The sequence below is a fragment of the Apteryx mantelli genome, chromosome 4 (genome assembly GCF_036417845.1).
Source record: "Apteryx mantelli isolate bAptMan1 chromosome 4, bAptMan1.hap1, whole genome shotgun sequence".
Taxonomy (NCBI): Eukaryota; Metazoa; Chordata; class Aves; order Apterygiformes; family Apterygidae; genus Apteryx; species Apteryx mantelli.
In genome coordinates, this window is record NC_089981.1 from 18,126,315 (window position 1) to 18,142,954 (window position 16,640).

Below are 16,640 nucleotides of genomic sequence, written 5' to 3' on the forward strand. Positions count from 1 at the left end.
GCGAGTGATTTCCCAAACCTGTACCTGCCTTGAGAAAAGCAGGGAAGGGGCGTTGCAGCCTCCAGCTGTGCCAGGCAATCCACCAGGAGCAGTAGCAGCAGCTGGCAGTCCTGTCTTAACCCCTTCCAGTTAGTTAGGTTTGCTGGAAAATAGCTGGCACCCTCTCCTTTTCCTTATCAATAGAACAGTATTTGCAGGGTGAGGGAGGCTGTGTTGGCACTGGCAGCAAATGCCTGGTACGTGGTTTGTGTGGGCAGGAGTAGCTGTAAGAGCTTTCTCTTGTCCAGTGATCCTTCCTACAGTGCCCTGCCTACAAATGAAGGCATAGTTATTTTTTACATGCCTTAAACTAAGAATTATTACACAAAATTATGGAGTGATTGTTTTTAAAGGTCATTCAGATTTAGAGATTGTAAATTGATTAATACAAATAAAATAAAAAATTAATTGCACGTACCTGTATTTTGAGATGTAAATCTGCAGGAGCGAGAGAGTTGTTTAATGTTGTTTTATGAGATCTTTTTCAAAGTTATTTTGAAACAGTTTGATATAAACACAGAAAATAGACTACATCTGATGTAGGAAAAGCTTGAGTCAAAGCCAGTTGAGGTCAGACTTTGTGGATTCCCACTGCCGGCAGTGAGCTTTGGATCAAGTGCAAAACAAATAGAAAAAGGAATATGGAAGAAGATTAAGAAATGAAGCAAGCAAACAAAAAACCCCCAACATACCAAACCAAACCAAACCTCTTGGGTTAATGGCTACCTACAAAACATTATCAAAAAAGCAAATGCACATGAGTTAAACGCCTAAAACCAAAACCAAATAGGCAGATGGAAGGTGAGCATTTTTATTTTTAATTGAAAACATATTTGGAAAAATCAAGGTTTTGTAATTCCCAGCAGTGCAGCTATCCCAGCCCCTTTGGGAGCCAGACCGCAAGGGGCACTGAGATGCACAGGCAGATAAGTGCAAACTGCTGCACCGGAGTATTTCTTTGTCTCAGAAACACCAAGTGGTCCTTTAAACCCTGAACTCCTGGATACATTTGAAAGTCCAAGCAAAAGGGGGACACCCACTTTTGCTAGAAGGTGTTCTTCACTGCCAAGGCTTGTGCATTGGACTCTGAGTCTCGGGGGTTTTGCTTAGCTTTTGCTCTGTATCCAGAGGAAAGTGAGTGAAAATAGGCAAGGGCAGAGAAGCGTTAGACTGTTGCTCTGTGAGCCTTAGGGTGAAAACAGAAGTATTGGCTTTAAACCCTTGTTATAGCTAAGATGGTGCAACAGAGGGGATGGGAGGAAAGCTGGGGTTATGGGGAAGCTAATTAAATCACTGCCTGTGAACAGAAAGGCTGTGGGGTCTGCTGTCCAGAGCTCCCTGAGCAAGCTGGCTTTGGCCAGCTTCAGGAAAGACGATCAAAACCAAAGCCTTGAGTCCAAATCTCTTCAGTGGCAGTGGGCTTCCCATTCACACCCCCATGTCAGAGCAGCTCTCTGCAGTGTGGCATGGTGCTAAGAGGTTATATTTCCAGGCTGACGTGTTCTTCCCAGAGTCAACTGCCAAAAGGGCCTTTGTTTCTTTCCATGCAAGTCTAGTCCATGCCACAAACAAATGGGAGTGTTTCCTTTCCCTTCCCTCTCCCTGAGAGTCTCTTCTCCTCTCTTCTCACCAAACTTTTGTTATAGACTGGTCTGGTTTTTGTCTTTCTTTGGTTATAACAATGCTAAAGCTTTTTTTTTTTTTTTTTTTTTTTTTTTTTTTTTTTTTTCCTGCAGTCATCCATGGTAAATGTTGTTAAAGCCCCTGTGGGATGCATACCTCTCCTTTACTTCTATACTCATGCTTGGGAGAACATATCATCTCCCCAGAGATGGCATGCTGTGATCTTTCTGATGCTGGTTGGTAGCATAACTGAATTTAGTAAGGTACCCCAAGTGCTCCTAGGGCCTCTTCCTCTGTGAAGAAGGAGGGGTTGCTGCAAGACTAGCTGAGGCTTGAATGGTTTTGCCTTCCCCTGAGCCACAGCATAGATCAGAATTAGCTGTTAGCCAGCAGGATGAGGCTGTAGCCTGCGTGACCCCAAAGGGATCATGCATCCCAGCACCACTGGGTGAGCAGGGCATTGCAGCCTGTTTTCATCCTTACTCCTTGTGCAGCTGTCCCCTCGACCTATTTTGGGAATGGGTCTATGGCAAACAGCACTGGTGCTGAATACAGTGCCCTGGCCAGGCTCAGAGGAAGTCCCACTTGGCCAGAGTTGCTGGCTCATGGGTCCTGCTTGAGGCCCTGGAGCAACAAGACATGTGGTCTCTTTTGCTTTATGCCCAGGAATTTTGGCACAGCCATAAGAAGCTGGCTTGGGTTAGGCGCCAACATCTCCTGAGAGCTCCTTTAGGTCTCCTCTCCTTTAGGATGTGGAGGTCCTGCTGGACAACAAGCTGACTATGAGCCAGCAATGTGCCCTTGTGGCCAAGAAGGCCAATGTTATCCTGGGCTGCATTAAGCAGAACATTGCCAGAAGGTCAAGGGAGGTGATCCTTCCCCTCTGCTCAGTCCTGGGGAGGCCACATCTGGGGTGCTGCATCCAGTTCTGGGCTCTCCAGTAGAAGAGAGATACAGAGCTACTGGAACAAGTCCAGTGAAGGGCTCCTAAGATGATGAAGGGACTGGAGCACCTCTCCTATAAGGAAAGGCTGAGAGAGCTGGGACTCTTCAGCCTGGAGAAGAGAAAATTGGGGGTGGTGGTGGGGAAATCTTTATCAATGTGTATGCATGTCTGAAGGGAGGGTGTGAAGAGGATGGGGCCAGGCTCTTTTCAGTGGTGCCCAGTGACAGGATGAGAGGCAACGGGCACAAACTGAAACACAGACAGTTCCATCTGAACATGAGGAAAAACTTCTTTCCTGTGAGGGTGACAGAGCCCTGGAACAGGTTGCCTAGAGAGGTTGTGGAGTCTCCATCCTTGGAGATATTCAAACACTGTCTGGACAGGGTCCTGGGCAACATGCTCTAGCTGACCTTGCTTGAGTGGGGGGGGAGGGCTGGACTAGATGATCTCCAGAGGTCCCTTCCAACCTGTGATTCTGTGATTCCTGGTCTGGCTCCCTAGGGTTGAATATCTCTTTTCTGATGTTGTACAGGCTGTTGAGTTATCAGCATCCCTCCTGTGGAAAGCTGGCTGCAAAGAGCATCTCCCAGCACTGCAGGGGAATATAGTGCTATATACAGTCCTCAGCTTGTCCTCAGGGACATCAGATATTCTGGCTTGAAACTGATGTGCAAGTGTGGACACATCACTTGTTATATGCTTTGGGCAAAGCTGGACAGGAAGCAGTTTTGTATATCCTATGATGTGAGATTTTAAATGTTAAGATAACTTGTTTCCCTGATATGCATTTCCCCCCCCACACACACACAAAAAAAAGTACAGTCCAAAGATCTGAATTAGCTACATTGCAGGTAAGTGTAAGTGTGCCTTCCCACAGCTTTTAACCAAAAACTCTCTCCTGGACCTTGAAACCTTCCCAGCAAAAGCTTCAGCAACACCAGTGCATGTGAATGTTTTTTTTAATTCTTTTTTCTCTGCATAGACCTCTTTCCCAATGAAAAGATGTTGAGTCAAAAAATTCTCTGCCCATCTAAGCCCAGGACTCTTGGGAGAGAAAGTTCCTACAGGACAGTGGGAAACTCTGCCCGTGGCTCTGACTAAGCCTCCCAGCATGACCTGCTTGCTGGGGATGCTCCCAGTCTGCGGCTCAAGCGGGAAGTCGGATGAGGCTGCGGGGTTTCACTCGTGAGTCAGCAGTTTGGCTGGGCCCTGAGGGGGTCCATCTGTCTGTGTGTGTAATTCAAGCCCTCCCAGGCCACAGAGCAGCGCTGCTCGTAATTATTCCCAGTGCCGCTCGCGTGCGGCGGGGCAGGAGTCTGGGAGTGAGGATGTGCGCTGGAGCGCGGCCTCCCGCTGCCGCGGGTTCGGCAGCGATGCTGGGGGAGCTCCCCCCCTCCCCGGCACGCCGTTACCCGCTGAGCTGGCTGTGAAAAGGGGACCTGACTCAGGGGCAGCTCCAGCTGGAGTGTGCGTGTGAAAAACTTGGCCGTCGAGGAGCTGGGGGCCTCAGTCACGCAGGCTGGGTGGTAAAGGTTGGATTGGATCGCTGTTTACTGCTTTCGTTTCCCTTTCTTCCCGGCTTCTGTCACGCACTCCCAGGGTGGCAGAGGGGGAGTGAGAGAGCGAGAGGAGCGGCGAGGATTTTGGAGAGCAAAGGGAGCGGTGTCACATGCTCGGGAGGCAATTCGGTGTCATCAACCGACACTGCACAGGAGCCAAGAGTGGGCGTCGGGACATGGGGGTGCACCCATGGGGTTGCGTGCATGCAGCATGGCAATGCTCGTCCCCGCAGCGAAAGCACGAATGGAAAGGAGAATGGTTGGAGAGGCTGTAAGTGTGTGGAGGGAGGGTCTTCAACTGCTTGTGGCTGTAGCGATTTGCACAGTTAGTATTTACAGGGAAGTCAGCTGCCTGGATCTCCTTTCTCATCAGGGGATCCCAACGCAAAGGACCTAGCTCCTACTGCTTCTTTACTGATCAGCCCCTTTTTTGCCCCCATCTAACTGAACTGCCTCTTACCTTTTCTATGTCTGCATCTTTCCATGGGTTGACCCTTCCAAAACACACTTAGCTGTTTGTTCATACAGGGATTATCGACAGGCATAGGTAAGGTGTGGGTTGTTAAATGTTGCTAAAAGTTGTGTGTCTTTTTCCTCTCAAACTGCAGGGAGGCAGGCGAAGGTGAGCAGTTGGTTTTATCTATCACATCTATCTGTCCACGGCAGGTCTCATTCTTCCCAGGAACAGTCATACTGCAGTAGTGGATCATTCTCTGTGAAGAAGAAAAATGCAGATTTAGGAATTTGGGTGTTCTGAATTTAAAGGTAAACAATAAAGGTTTGCATTTTTCTGAACTTTGTAGCTATGAGGACTTACAACAGATAGAAGCTGAGACCCTACAATCACAAGCCTCCGGGAGCTGGGTCTCTGAGAAACCTTTGCTTAAATGTGACAGGGGACAGAAATCACCAAAGGTTGGTGCTTGTTCCTGTGATGGGCATGAGTTGCTGGACCCTGTTCAGCCCTTAGTGAGGCCAAGTTTAGTGAGGGAGTGTGGTGGAGACCCTGAGGCTCAGCTGATTGGTCTTCACAAAGGAGGTACTGAGTGATGGGACAGTGCTGGGCCATGTCCAGAAATGAGCCTGTCAACATCACATCTTTCCAGGGTTGTCCAGATGGCCTTAATTTGGTTGGGAATAATGCTGGTGATGAACTAGTGTACCTTGTACAAACCCCAGCTGTATGCCAGGCCCATGCTGCTGAACTGTTCATAACAAAGCACAATTTTGGCTCAGCCTTCACTCCCCGGAGGAGATTTAACATACCTCTCCCCAAAACTGTGGGATTTGGTTTAGCCTATACATAGAAGATGAAAGTGTCAAATTTAAGATACGTTTCAATCTATGTGACACATTGCTCACTAGTAGTCATTTTGTTCAAGGAGTTTTTCTCAGCCTTGCTGTAGAACAGATTAGACGGCATTTTATAGCTGTTTGCCCTCACAATGCAAGGCTTAGGCTCAATTCATCCTTGTGTTTCACCAGCATAATTCTCTGTAACAAACTGGACTTAGGGTTTGCTAACTGAGTGAGGATAGAAATGTTGTTCACCTTACTGCAAATCTTAATGAAAGCAATCGTTTAAGAAATGGTTAGTCCCGTGCAGCACTGAAAACTTAAATAGAGGAAAGATGGAAAAGAGGCTCACGAAGCTGGGTGTGTAACGAGCCATTTCTGGAAGCTGAAGCCAACTCAGTCCACTGGGGCAGCTCTCACTGCCCAAGAGGGGATGTTTGAACCAATTGCATAGGTGGCTAGTGGCGTTGTTTAAATAATTAAATCTCTTTCTGCTAGTGGTACAGATCAATGCTTCTGTTTGAACGTATGGTATTTTTCTTGACTGTGTGCTTTCCAAGGGAACTTAGCAAAAACACCTTCAAGATTGGAGTGTGGAAGACACTCTCTCCTGGGATGTATGTGAGTGTGGAGTCACAGCAGAAATGCAGCTATCACCGTCACTTCCCTCCAGGTGATTCAGCTGAAGATCAACACCAGTGCCTGTAATACTGGATGGGGCTGGGGAGTAGAACAGGAAAGATCTTGGACATGGAGCTTGTTTCATCCTGGCTCCCACAGTATGTGCGTGTGTTTCATCCTCGGGTCCTGGGTTGGCATCTGTCAAGAAGCAAACATGGTTTGTTCTGAGATGTTTAATAGCTGGTTTGAGTTTTTAAGCCAGCGTCTGCTTTCTACAGCATTCCCATTAAGGAACCTGAATGTAATTGTTATTTGGCTGGTTGCTGCTGCCCATAAATCAGGCTCAAAACAAATTATATTTCCAAGGAAGGCTTGGATCATTTATTAGCTGCCAAAAGTCCCCAGCAATGTCTCTGCGGAGTTGGAGCTTGGTCAGCTTAATTGAATAGGATTTTCTTTAAAATGAGGAGCAGGAGGAAAGGGTCGACAGTTCTATATGTTTTTCAGGCAAGATGCGTGTCTCTCCCACTGCCTGTCCCTCTCAGGCTTTTGGATACATTCCCCATGATATGGAGGGGAGCTCAAGGCCTCTTCTTCACCTGCTCTCAGCTGTGCTGTTATATACATGGGGATTTCTTTCCCTCTGAGGGAGGGAGTTGATGATTGTATCCAGCTATGTGTCCAAACATAACTCAGTGCCCCGGACACACAGTCCTCAAAGTGAGGAATTGCATCCCCAGTCCCAAAGGCTGCACGTGCCGCAGACTCGCATATAAACCAAATTGGGCAGTAAGAAACCTCGCTATTTTGTGCTAGATCTTTGCCAACCTGTGACAGCAAGTTCCCCAGGTTATGCATTGTGTAATGAAGCATCTCTTTTGGCTTGTTTTGAACCTGTCTCCTGATTACCTTAAATGGAAGCCAAAGGTGAACAAAAAGGATCAGGCTTGATGGGGAGGGTGGCAAAGGGAGGATATAACTATTAAAGGATATTATTTCCTTCTTCAGTCAACAAATAGCTATAAAGCATACCAGCAAAATGTGTCTTACCTTCCTCTTGTGGCTGGTTGACAAGGTGAGTAAGAGTTTATTTCTGAGAGCAGCTATTTTATTAGCTGAAGTGTTGGAGGTCTATAGCAAGGATCCAAAGGTCTGGTCCTGCTGATCTTACTTTCAGTATGAGATTTCTTCAGGGTAGGTTTTTTTATTATTATTATTATTTAATAACGTTATCTATGCTTTTTGCTTAGGAAGTATGCAGTGTTGTGTGCTCCTCTCCATCCCCAGTGCTCCCTCTCGAAGTTAAAAGAATGTGAAGGTTGTGGGGTGAATCACTAAAAATCTAGCAAATTTTGGAACTGATTCATCTCCTTGGTTGCATTGAAATTGTCATGAAACAAAAGACCGTATACTGTGTTTTCTTCACTGAATGCTGCCTTGCTCAGTGCACAGGCTATATGTACTGTGGGATGGTTGAGAGTTGTCTGGATAAAGGATAGTTCCTGTATTTCTGCTTGCTGTTTTGCACAGTTTCAAAGGTATACAGTAACTGAGAAGGAGAATTGACAATTTTGTGATTAAGGCATTTAAAAACTGCTCTGAAGAGTGGAATTATGTCCCTACCTTTGCCAGAGAATCCCTGCTGTCACTTTTTTTGCAATCACTCACTGCACTCCCCATTTTTTGAGTGTTCAAACTGACACTTCTGATTTGCAGACTTGTTCATCACTACTAGGTAGTAGTGAAGTCAGAGGAGGACTTCAAATAAGCATTATAGCAAAGGCCACCAGGAGTTAATGACTCCTCAGTCAGTGCAAGATTAGTCCCTTATGGTGCATGCCGCGTGGGTCTGGCAAATAAATGTCAAGGATAAAATGGAGAAGGGTCAGGTACCTGTTCAGGGATTACCACGTCTTTTGGACATAGCACCTGTGAGGGTATATGAGGTGATCTTTTAGTTAATGCATGGGAGGTCATGGCAGGCTCAGTGCCTCCTGACTTCTGAGAGACATCCATAATGTTAATGGTCCTTTGATGTATACAAATCACCTTGTATACAAATCACCAACCTGTGCAAAGCTAATTTTAGACAATAAAAAGGAAAGCTGAAGAGTCACAGTTTGTACAAGTGCAAATACTTGTAGTAGTCTGTGTATGATCTAATGTTTCAAAGTATACTGTAAGCACAACACTTGAACGGTTAAAAGGACATATAGCACACACCCTGACGTACTAGGCTTGGGTAGCTTGTGCTATAAAGAGTGAAAAGATGTGGTTATAACTCAGCCTGAACATGTATTCCTCCAAGTCATCCCTGGACAGTGAAGCCAAGCACCAGTCTCTAACAGCCTTGGTCCTGGCTTTTAGATGCATTTGTATTGTTAAAATTACGTGTCTAGCAAATATATAAGTCATTGTGTATTTATAAATGTTTGCTTTGAGGGGGCATCTCAGATGTTGTTTATTGTATGCAATGTTGTATTAAACCTGATAATATTTTGAACAAATACTGTCAATGGAGCAGACGCTATCAGGTAAGTAGAAGGGCAGTGGCTGGGCTGGCAGAACTGCAGCTTGGTTTGCGCCAGTAGAGGCTCTGCCTCAAGGCATCACCTTAGGAGCATGACCTGCTTCAAAGAGTGGCAAGAAACGTCACAGCCCTTTCTAAGGTCACCATCACTTCAGCTGCTGCTGAAGATGGGTTGGCATCAACTACACTGAAGATCCCACCTGGCAAAATACAGCGCTTACTCTTTTCTAGCCACCTGATCCAGTGGTGGTGTGTCCGTGGGCACATAGCTTCTGCCCAGGCACTGGTGGTGGGGATGCTCACCCATATGGGAAGCTGAGAATGAGCCAGATGAGTAGGTCAGGCAGTGTTGCCTCTATTTCTTCTACAGGAATTGGCATGACTGAAACGATCTCATAAGGAAATGCAGCAAGAAGTTGCTGAAGGCTAGGAGATGGGTTTGATAAAAAAAAACCCATAGTTTTATTGGGACAAAGTGTATAAAAGAGATGAGCAAAGGAAGGTTGTACTTTACCAGCATTCCAGGGCTGTTGACAGCTTGTAAACAACAATCCAGTAAAAGGTTGGTGAAATTAGATTCAGACTGGCTGCTCAATATGAAATGCAGTAAGTGAAATCTTTGCTCATGGTCCAAGTTTGCAGTCCACATTGTAAATGGAACTGTTTAAAATGATTGTTTTAAGGGGTAATTTCTGCAAGCCTTTTAAAAGCTACAGTGGCAATCTTCTCCCACCGAGGATAGCCCTAACCCAATTGCACTGTTCTCCAGGTTAGAAGAAATTCTGGTTGTCACATTAACTGCTGGGCTGATCAGCAGTAGATTAAACTTTTTCTGAGCAGCATGGCATATTAGTGAGGCACCCTTATTTTATGGTTCATGGACAGATTACATGGCCCCATTTATATAGCTCCTCTAAAACCAGTCCCTGGGAATAGGCTGCGCATGAAAGAGTCTGGGAACAAGGGGCCTGCAGCAGGTTTGCAGTGTTGTGTCACCAGCATGTCCCAAGCAAAATCTCCTTGAGGAGGTAGTGAGAGCACCATTGTTTATTTAACAGTTACATCCCCAAAAGATTGTGAAAGACTCCTGTCCTGGTCAGGAGGGAAGGTTGTTGGCCTCTGAGGGCTTTGATGACAGCCCCAGAGGAGCCACTGTAGCAGAAGGGGAGCAGACTCCTGTTCCTGCAGTGCCTGAAGTTTCTCACTCTGACCTTTTTAAATTTTTCTTTTCCCTCAGGTGGTCTCCTCCTCCCTCTCGCCTTCTCTCCCACTGCATCCAGCCCTCTGTCACCCAGCCAGGATCATAACTGAACTGTGTAATTGAGTGTATAGTATTCCACAAGTCCTTCAGCCCCATCTTGTTCAGATTTTCTGCTCCATCAGCAGCTCAAAGAGCAGCTGATATTTAACAAGCTCCAAGCACACAAGGTTCAGGTAGGTCTGAAGTATTTTCTTGACTACTTTGCTGCTGGCTAATGCACAAATGCAAGGTGAGGAGAGCATCCCCAGCTATTCACAGGGGAGGGATCATTACAGTGAGGATCTTCTCTTCTATGGTTACCAAAAGAGAAAATTACTGTCTCCATCACTTGCCAGCAACTGCTTGTTTGGGTCAATCCTCATATCCCCTTTTGGTCTCAAATTTCTGCCCCTTCCTTGTTCCTGAACCCTTTTTCCCTCTTTCACATCTGTTGGGAGACAAATCCACAGATTAATAATCTTGCTCTAAGTGTTCCTGATAGCTGGCCTAAACTTACTTCCTATTAATTGCAGCCCATTTATCCAAGCTATAAATACTTGGATAATCCTTAATAACTCCTCCTGCTCTCATTGAAAAGGTAGTCAAAGGCAGATAAGATGAATCCAAGGCCCTCCATCCCACCAGGAGTCTGACTTTGCCTGAGGGTCACCAGAACGAATACTTAGATGTTAAGAAGGCAGCACTGCATTTCTAGTCAGCTTGGGTTTATGCAAAGTTGCTATCAGCAAAGAATGAAGGAAGTCCTATTACCCTCTCTCTGGACTCAAGCTACTTTGGCCCAACTTTTCCATTAAAAAAAGCAATGCAGGCTATTTCTTCCCTTCTAAAGGCAAGAGGAGGTCCTTCTGGCACTCCAGAACAGCCAAAAGCTCAGGTGAAGTGTATACTGTGGAAAGGCGTGAGCAAGGCAGACAAGCAACCCACAGAAACTCGGGGTATCATCCTCACCTTATTTTAAGCGCCAATCTTCTTTAGCAAGACTTCCCTGCTAGGTTTTTGCTCTGGCCCTGTTGCATGTGAAAGCTCTTTGGACACGTTAAGGGTATTTTTGGCAGGAGCAGTTCTCAGTGTGTGTGGTGGTGGTTTTAGTTTTCTCTGTACTGCCAGTCACGCTACTAATTCATTAGCATCATTCAAACCATACTTGCACTGTTTCAGTTCTCAGTGGACTACCTGCTTCTGTATGTTTATTTTTGTTGCTCTTGGATGGTGCTGGCTGCTACTGCATGGAGTCTAAGTGGCGTCGTCTCAAATCTGTAATAAAATTGTGCTGAGGACCTCAAGATTTACTTAGTTTTCTCGGGGTTTTCTTTTGGCAATCTTTGAATTTTTCTCAGGGACCTTGTGAATTCAGTTCATGTGAGGCTTGGTAGGCTGCTGCTAGTGAGACTGGTGTGCTTAGGTTTGTTGAGACCAGGTGCATGAACAGCTTGTGATGGTCACACTTGCAGAAGGACAGGCAGTGAAGTCATCAGACCACGGGTATGAACTGAGGAAAAGGAAGCAATATTTCATACCGCAGATAATTACACCATGGAGCTCAACTCGGAAAATCTATTTAAACTCAATCTAAAGAGCTGTAACTGAGTAAAAGTACTTAATGAGAAATGTATTGTAACCTTGCCAAATGCTACAACATTGATGGCAACCTCATTCAGAACTGGCTTTGACTTTGTAGGATTTTAGGGCATGATCCCATGCCTCTCATACTTCCTGTTGTCTACAGCCCTCCAGCCACACTGATTGCTGTAGTGTAACTGGATTTATGACACTGTGGGGCCCCCCCCGGGCACTGAGGTGTTTTGCAAGAAGTGACCATGACAGTAAAACAAATGTTGCCAAAGAAAATGAAGCAAGGTGAATGGGACTTTGGCGGAGCGGGCAATGAAAAGGGGAAGAGGAGCAGGGACACTGAGTGCAAAAGCATGACAATGATCTGGGGAACTGTGAACATTTGAAAGCTCCTTGGTGATTGACTTGGCCCCCATGGTCTCTTGAAAAGACACTGGGGGATGTGTATAGAGGCAGTGACCCAGACTGGGGAGGAAGGCCACTTCCACAAATGACCATATATCTGACTTGGAGAAAGAAATGATGGAAAATTGGTTTCTGGGATTTGATTAAGAGCTCCCCAGAAGTGGGATCTGACTAAACTTAAACTGAGTAGACTGTGGGTAAATGATCCCACACACATGAGTTGTTTAATCTGTCTGTGGCTTAGCTACAAATTAGCAGAAAGCCTATGCTTCATGGCCAGGCTCCATGAAACCTACCCCTGCAGAAAAGAGCCCAGAGCCAAGAGTGGAGTTGAGGTTCCAGGATGTGAGTGCCTTTACAGTAGTTCCTCTGGGCAATATAGTATTTGGGTTGCTGAGCCAATACTCAGACCCTATCCAGCAAGAAATGCTGGATGTTGGTGGTGCTAAACTTTGCCACTGCAAGCTGTGGCTTTCTCCTCTGTCAAGGAAACACTGTGGCAGATTTGCTTTTAGCCTTTTTTACAGAATCACAGATAGTTAGGTTGAGGTTGGAAGGGACCTCTGGAGATCATCTGGGCCAGCCCCCCCACTCTCAAGCAGGGTGAGATAGAGCAGGTTGCCCAGGACCATGTCCAGTTGGGTTTTGAATAGCTCCAAGCATGGACACTCCACAGCCTCTCTGGGCAACCTGTTCAACCACCTTCACTATGAAAAAGTGAAAAGAGTGTCAGCCTCTCTTCATATGAGAGATGTTCCAGTCCCTTAATCATCTTTGCAACCCTTCACTGGACTGGTTCCAGTATGTCCATATCTTTCTTATATAGGGGATTTTTTCAGTGGGAATAGTTCCTCCAGGTGACTTGTCATGGACTGTGGGCCTCATCTGAGATCTGTCCTTCTCAAGAGTTTGTGGAGAAAATGTAGAGGTGTTTCTGATTCTAGGAATTGTTACTATTGATTTCTGATTGCATTCAGTCAGCCAGAAACAACCTGAGAGGGACACACAACAGGGGCTTTGCAAAGCAACACTGAAGACATCATATGGATGAGCATGTCTAGGCCAGGAAGCTGAGATAACTCTCCATCCTGTTTGTTTTGAGGGACATTTTCTCTGAGTTGATAGCGAAAGGGGAACTAAGAAAGTGCAAGAGCTCCCGGACTTGATTAGCACTGAATGAGAATGAGAGCATCCTTGGGAGCAAGAACGGGCCCTTGTGTGCATGCTGTCACTCTTAGAGCTACTCACAGGATCAGGGTTTCAAGGGGAGCAATCAGAGGGGAGCAATTGGTCATGCAGCAGAGGGGACTCACTTCAGAACAGAGCCCTTGAACAACTTTCTGATGCAACCTGTTGCTCAGCTGTCAGCTGGCACTCTGGGGCTGTGTATATCATGCGGTTGCTTGAGGAAGTGGAGGAAAACAGATTCTGTGCCTCTGAGAAAGAAGGAGGCCATTTTGGTGGACCGGATATTACCCCATCCAATGGAGTTTCTACTGAATATCATGACCAAATCTCTCCACTTACTTCTTTGGATTTAACATGGGTCCCTCACAGCCCTAGTAAGCAGTGGTGAATGCAGAGGGCTCAGCCTCCTAGATGATAATTCTGGAGGCCTGCCCATGCTGAACACGTCACATAGGTAGGGCCTAAACACCCTGTTTCATGGAGCTGTAATTTAGGCATGACATAAGTGCTGAGTGTTCTTCTCGAGGTGCACTTGGCTCTGTACATGCTCACATCCAAAAGTAGAAAGAGAGGCTGAGGGCAGCAACTTTTCAAAATTTTCAGGTTTACACAGGAGTTATCTAAATGGCAATGCCTCTTAAGCTCTGAATTTATACTCAGGAAGGTTAAGCCTCAGTCTTGCTTGACTCTAGCCCTTGTCTCTAGCAGGAATTCAAGTTTATCTGGCCGTGCTGAAACGAGGGCCCTGTTTGGGATGAGAAAGAGTTCTTCAGAAGATCTAGAAGCTTAGGCTTGGCCCTGGAAGGGCTGTGCTACAGGGGCAACTGTGCAAAGGTTGGAGATAGCTAATCCTTTAGATCCAGACCTTTACAACACCTGAGTTCAGACTCTGGGAACTATGCTGAAGCAGACCTAGATCACAATCCTGTCCCAAGGGGGTCTGCGTGTCTCCCACAGGGCTGAGTCATCTTTCATTCACAAGTCATCTTTCCTGCAGCAGCCAGAGAGTTACAAGGGAATTAATTTGTCCCTCTATCACTTAATTAACTGGTTGTAAAAACCCTATTTTAAGAAGATGATGCCAGTGCATCCAGGGACATCATACACAGTCTGATAGGCTTTCTTTTCCTGTTATTAAAAACTGTTAGAGGGGTGTTTGCGTGCTGGCAGAGGGAGGGAGCTGTCAGAGTGTTCTGCCAGTGAAAAGAAGGAGGCTGAAATGAAAAAGTTCCTTCTGGCATGTGTAATTAAGAAATAATCACTGCTCTATACAGCTAGCTGTTGTTTCTGCATGAGTGCGAGCCAGGGAAGTGCAGGCTGCTTGGCTGAAGAATAGATTCCCCCCACACTGCTGTCTCACCCTTGGGAGGGAAGTGTGTCTGTGTGTGCAGGGGGAAAGATTAATCCGCTGTCGCTGTGGATTAATGCTGACAGGAGGGCTGGACCGTGACAAGATAGATGACAGGGTTACACGGCAATGCGTGAGAACCCTGCTCTTTCAAACTAACACTGTTTTCATTGCGTGACTGCTTTCCTTCTCTCTTGCGGCTGGCTTCCACCTTGTGACAGGCTCCTTTAACTCGTTCCTTTCCACTGCAGCAGGGAGAGAGCACACTCAAGATCAGAGGAAACCTGGTACTGGGTTCAGAAGCAGAACAAGATGCCAGAAACCTGTTTCATTCTGTGGGCAGCGTCTTTTGCAGAAGTGGCTTGTATGAAAGCATGGCCTTGCTGGAAGCATGACCCCTCTGGACCTAGATTCAGCCTACACAGTCCTTAAAGACCTACAGTATCTACTATCCTTGCACTCAGCCCTTCGATAAATTCACATGCACACACTTCTGGCAGTGGTTCACTACTCAAACATTTATCATAGCTGTGAAGACAAACTACTTATGAGTTAGCCAGCAGGTCTTCCTTGCTCTGCTTAGTTCATCTCCTTGGAAAGGGATGACACTCCCCATTACTTCCCATCTTCACCTTAAATATCCTAGCACTTACCTTTCTTGCTGAAATATGGTCTTACACAAGCAGCTCTGAACTTTCCCTTTCCATAAGTCTGGTCTTCTGCTCACAATGACCTGCTACCCAGCTACTCTTTGTTGTACCTTATCACTGTGCTTTTTCCTCTGATTATTTCAGATATCCCACACCTCTAAACCTGTAACTTAAGCAAGTCACAGAGTAATAACACACATGAGAGAGCGCAGTTATTTTGCCTTCTGTCCCAGGATTTGTTTAAAATAAGGGACTAACTCTAGGAGACATTCAGATTTTAAATGAGGAAGTAATTGACTCCCAGTGGATAAGTAACTGTAGGAAAAAGCTCTTTAAAATGCAGCTAGTGGAAGCAGCCAACAGACTCAGCAGTTTATGCAGTAGTGTCTGGGCTCTGCTTAAAACTTCTGAGACCTTTGTAGGAGGTTGTGGGGGCTTTCTGGGGACCTTCTGAGGGACTAGAGGGTACTTGCTGCTGACAGGTAAGGAGAGCTAGGTAAGGACAGCTACAGGAGGCCTTATCTTCTCCTGGGAAGCTCTAGCAAGGTGTAGCTGCTGCTAACGAGCTCTGCTGGTTGCCCCTGACCAGAGGGAGGTGGGGCCCTTGATCCAGGTGGCCCTTGATTAGGGCAGGTCAAGCAGCCTGGGAGTCAGTGCTAGGGAGAGGCCTATATAAGAGCCAGCCCTAGAGTGCAGCTCTCAGAGCACAGCTGACAGATGCAGCAGTTTGTAAAGCAGGGTGCAAAGAAGGGGTCCTTGTCTCTGTTCAGATCAGCATACACATCCTCAGGTATGGTTGTGACATGCTGCAGGGCATGTTCCCTAGGAGCTGTTGGAGTTGCTGTCCCTGCCATGTCAGAGGCTCCCACCCAGACAGACCTCCTGATGGAGGATGCAGCTGGGCAGGCTTCAGGCTGCAGGGAGCACCTGGGGCCTCCCTGTGAGGCTGGGGCTGACAGTCATCTTTCCTGCAGAAGGTGTGCTGCTGTTGAAGAGCTATGTTGCCAGGTAGAGGAGTTATGGGAGGAAGTCAGCAGGCTGTGTACTATCAGAGATGAGTGAGAGATAGGATAGTCTCAGAGAACCTACAGCTTTAAAACCCCTGACCCTCAACTGCAGTGGAGGTGCAGGTGGAGTCTGTGTCTTGGGGGACAGTAAGTGATAACTCCAAGGAAGGCAAAGGCTCCAGCCTTCAGCTGGTGACTTTTTGTGACAGGAGAAAGGCTCCTGCTCCTCCTGAAGGCTTGCAGCTGCTTGACAGGTTCTCTGCCCTCAAAGCTGAGGAGGACTTGGGTGTTTTGAGTGAAGCATCTGGGCTGATGGACCCAGAGCCACGCAGGAACACCCAGAGGAAGCAGTGAGTGATAGCAGCAGGTGACTTCCTGTTGCAGGGGACAGAGGCACCCACCTGCAGACCTGACTCTGTCTAGAGAGGTTTGCTGCTTGCTGGGGGCTTGGATCCAGATGCTGTGGAGAGATTGCTGAAGGTTGTCTGTCCCTCTGACTATTACCCCTGCTGCTCTTCCATGTGGGCACCAATGATACCACCAAGGGCAACTTGGGAAGTATCAGATGTGATTATAGAGCTCTGAGGACAGTGGT